The 4,708-nt window shown below is 35.7% G+C and overlaps 1 long non-coding RNA gene across 2 annotated transcripts; it reads right to left on the reverse strand.

Moving 5' to 3' along the window:
* Positions 1 to 744: 744 nt before the first annotated feature.
* On the reverse strand, positions 745 to 1,820 carry LOC126746716 (uncharacterized). Of its 2 annotated transcripts, XR_007663954.1 has the most exons (4): positions 1,783 to 1,820; positions 1,568 to 1,734; positions 1,123 to 1,320; positions 745 to 891 (listed from the first exon to the last, which is right to left on the reverse strand). It is a non-coding gene; the product is annotated as an uncharacterized LOC126746716 (long non-coding RNA). The 2 variants fall into 2 exon arrangements; XR_007663953.1 differs by lacking the exon at positions 1,783 to 1,820 and having other exon boundaries at positions 1,568 to 1,769.
* Between the last annotated feature and the right edge of the window lie 2,888 nt (positions 1,821 to 4,708).

Raw genomic sequence — 4,708 nt, forward strand, 5'->3', positions numbered from 1 at the left:
AAATACCACATTCTTTCTTGCAATCCTGTAAACATTGGGGTGTTGTTCCAGCTGAGTCAGCTCGATGGAAGCAGTGTTCTGGATATCAATAAGCGTCTCTGAAATATAATTGAATAGAAGGTAACGTTGCTTTCTTAAGTTAAAGAAAAAGTATATTGATTAATTAATAAAGAAAAAGCACCGTTTTTATATGCTGGACCCGTAAAAGACCTTCATCAGCAGCAATTGAATTTAAATTACACTTAAAGCATATAGTTTTATAATATTTGCTTGAAATATAATTTACTAGATATTAAAGTAAATAGACTATAGCATCGCGCATCGCCTGTAGCCGTTGAATATTAGCGCATTCACCACCCGGTCCAAAAAATTTTATTGACGAAAAACATTTAGTTATTTAAAAAAATGGGCAATAAAACAATAAAAAAAGTAGATTATGTAAATTGGTGTAGTACAACACTCTCATGAACTTGGTGAAAATTTTAGCTTAGAGTTTTAAATTTGTAGATTACCTATCAAATCCCACACGCCAGGATGTCTACTCAATTTACTGTTCAGTCTTCTGTGGTATGATTCCATCACATTGTTGGTCCTATGTCGTTGCCTGAATACACTGAAATGCTGAGCTGTAACGCGTTCTATCCATTGCCTCCTGATATACTCATTGAGTTCTCTAAATACAGCGCCAAATCGTGCTTATAATAGAAAAAATGGTCACGAATAAAAAATGCGATTGATAACAAAAAAAACCTGCAAGGAAACTAATGTCGGTTCAATCATCTCCGCAGGTAGAAGCGCCAAACAATAGTATTTCTTCAATAAGACTCTTCCATTAGGTCATCCCTCGATCTGCCGTGTAATCCCTAAAGTCCTGGCTTTTCGTAATACCGCCTAAAAAAGTTTTTTTTCATATAAAATCTTATATTATGCATTTTGATTAAAATGCGTGTAAGCACCATTTTAAACTGCTCTTTTATAACATATAATTTAAGTGCATGGTGCTTAAACTTTCCTTAAATATCTACATATACAGGAAAATAAAAATTTGAAAATATTAACAACTTATTTCATATTTTCACCTTTATTGTTGAAGTTCATGTAAATATACATACAAATACACACCTGACAATAATGGAAAAAACAACCATGCAATGAGGCATTGGGAAAGTTGTTCCTCAGTGATTCCACCAAAGCCACCTCATAGTCCGTCACAACGTTAATATTGATAAATTGTGGGAAGTTCTCACGCAGGTAGGCAAAAGCAGCATCATACAAGATTTTCGTTCTTCTCTCCATGAAAATATGTGCAACTGGAAAAGCCTGCAAAAGTATATAACTTAAAATTAACTGAATACTGTATAAACAATAAAAGTTTATAATAGTGATTTTTTCTATCATATTCTAAATATGAATGTTTAGAGGATGGCATAAACTTATTTTTATTTTAGCAAAGAGGGTGAGTATTTTTATAAAAGGATAGCTTATAAATAGTAAATATAATACTTCCTAATTATTCAATTTAATTAATTGTCTATGAATTTTTAAATCCTATAGCTGTTATACTTACATGATCCATGCAAGTGGCAAATATGGTCAAGATTTGACAAAAGTTAGGTCTTCTCGGTACTGCCTTGAAGGTTCCATCAATGAATGTGTGTTGGGAGTCAATGAAGTTTCCTATAAATTCTCTATTGCCAAAAACCACCGCAGTAAGTCCATTGGCTTCGACCACACCTGAAAAAAAACGTCCACTGGTACAATCCGTATATCTTGGCCAATTACCTGTTCGAAATATGTCTGCCAGTTCCGTTAAAGTTGCCGGGACATTACCTCGTTGCCTGGCTCCATCTCAACATTGAACGGCGAATCACATTAAATGGAACCTCAACAGCACCATCCACGTTTCTAAATGAAGAATAATTGAAATTAAGCACCTATAGATTTTAATAGATAGAAAAACGAGTTTTGAGTTTTACTCTTTCCTATAAAATGATTTTTAGCCGTTAAAAAATATTTATTTACCTTAACAAGTTTTTTTTTAAATCTTAAAAATTACTTTTTTTATGGTTAAAAATGCTACTATTAATGTTTTTGTTTTTAGTTATAAGAAAATCTTTTTCAAAAGTTAAAATGTACTTTTTAAAATTAAAAAAGCCTTTAGCTGTATGTCTTTTTTTAAAAAGCAAATTGTAAGGGTAACAGTTTTTTTTGTAACAAAAAATTTGTTTAAAAAGTGTTTTATTTAGCTACGAAAAAGTAGTTCTTTAATGGCAGCAAAAAAAGTCTCTATAAAATACTTTTTAAACAGAAATTTACTGTAGTGTACTGTAGAAGTCCTGTATAATACTGTATTGTCCTGTGGAGTCCTATATAGTCCTGTAGTATATATAATAGCCACTTTACCTTGCGGCAACGCGCTCATAAATATTTTTAAGGGTTCCTCTTTCTCGAACACAGGCCTCCCGTAGCTGAATTCTAAAATCCATTGCTTTAACTCTGTTGTCGTCTCTAGGATGATTATGTTCAACCTTTATAGGAATGAAGACATTTCCCTCTTCTAAGTGGATTTTCCCTGATGCAATACAACCCAATCGTCGGTACTTGCTACAGATTAAATACCTAAAAATTAGATACATATACATATATATTCATACAACTGAACACTAACGACTAGTCCAATGCGAACTGAATAATCCTTTTCAAATTTATTTATTATTTGTAGATGCTATTATAGACACAGTTCTACTCCTAGTTTAACATTAATATTTGTCTAACACACAATTTCATAATCGATACCTACCTGATGTGCTTCGTGGATCTTGTTATGTACAAAAACCCATCGTGGTAAATTCCTCCTGATATCTGATATCTCCTATGGTCCATTATTACCCTGAAATTACACCTATATCTACCAATAAAATAAACATAAACAAGTTGAAAGTACCTAGGCGGTCGAGGTATCCTTGAATCTTGAATATAATGGACACTTCTAAAGTATTTTGGCACTAAAAGCACTACAAACGCTTAAAAAACAAATGGTACACAACACTAAACAATAATAATGTAGTTTATTTTCGAAATACCAATTCAATAGTGATTTGCAAAAATCGCAATAATATCGCAAGCCAAGCAAAAAAGCAAAGCTGAAGTTTTGGTTTCAGGGAATCACTCGATGGATATTACAGAAAGCGGGTTTTCAGGGTTGTCAAGACTTAGAAGCATCGGTCTTAGCGCCAATTGAAAACTGCAATTTAAATAGGAAACATATACTAAAAAGAATAATAAGACAGCTATTGAAATTAGTTTTGTTTTTTAATTATTTTTTTTTTAACGATTTATCGAATGGTATGACTATTCGATCACCTAAAAAAATAGTATATTACCTGTTAAATAATAGCGCTGGCAACCCCGATAATTCAGTGTCTCGAAAGGTTTTTTCGGTACGTATTCTGGTAAATGATTTCCGATTTGTTGTCTCTCTCGTCTCAACATAATCGAGTATTTCCGAGCGGTGTGTTATGTGTCGAGGTCGCCCTGTTCGGGCGCTCGCCGAGTCGCTTCGGGGGAAGCTTCGGGAGTGTGTCGAATGTCCATTGTGTTATTTGCCTGTTTTCCGTACAAATGGCCAAGCGATAAGGATTATAGAGAATCGCTTTCGCTCTTTTTGTTACAGAGTTCCGTCCCAGGGGGTAGGTTTGGGAATAGTCAAAAAATTGAGATCAGGGGAGAAAAATATAGAGGGATTCAGATTAAAAGGTAAAGGAGAAGTGCTTGAAGCTGAGCTTCACGCAATCCTGAGAGGCATAAGGGGAGCGGTTTCGTCGCTAAGACAGGGAGAGGCAGCGTGCATATTAACCGACTCGAAGATTGCAATGGAAGTCATAAAGGACTACAACACAGCCAGAAAAGTAGTGGTTGAATGCCAAAGAGAAATTTGTCGAGTGCCGAATTTGTAAAGGCCGAACTAGAAAATAAGAGAGTGAGACTAAAATGGGAAAAATTGAGGGAAGGAACGACAGTAAATATATAATAATCTTGTCAGATTTGCCCCAAAAAAATCCAAATTAGGCCCTTATTAACCTAAAAAACTCATATTATTGCATTATTTACACAAGAATAACATGTAATAAATAATATCTCAAAGGGATGGAAAAGCAATGTAAGGGCAGAAAGGTTATGAATAAGTAAAAGGGAGACGAAGTAGAGGGATACGGATGGGAGGTACAAAGGGGAAAAATGAGAAATAAGGGGAACAGTTGCAAAGGGGAGGGGGGTCTTCTATCCTCGCTATGACTCGACCGTCATGGGGGTGTTATCCTAGGATGACACACTGATGGCGGGCGAGAAGGATGGACCGGAGATGGGCGAGCATTCGGCGGGCGGCGGCAAAAACCGGCGCACGACGCATGTTCATTGGGTTTTCTTGAGAGTGGTTTGGTTAGATAGAGGGAAACTTAAATTTCTGTCATTTTGTTTTGTTTTTATTGTATGCCTCCTGGCTCACGCTAGGCAGGAGTGGCTACGGCTCTCCGTAAATTATCAATAATGTCCCTACCCACTATCTAGCGAAACCACTGCCAAGGGAACGGGCTTGGAAAAAATTAGCGGGGAAAGAAGACCCTGTTGAGCTTGACTCTAGTCTGGCATTGTAAGGAGACATGATATGGTGTAGCATAAGTGGGAGATAGCGGCTGTCACGGTATTCAAA

Source organism: Anthonomus grandis, chromosome 18 (assembly GCF_022605725.1).
Source record: "Anthonomus grandis grandis chromosome 18, icAntGran1.3, whole genome shotgun sequence".
Lineage (NCBI taxonomy): Eukaryota > Metazoa > Arthropoda > Insecta > Coleoptera > Curculionidae > Anthonomus > Anthonomus grandis.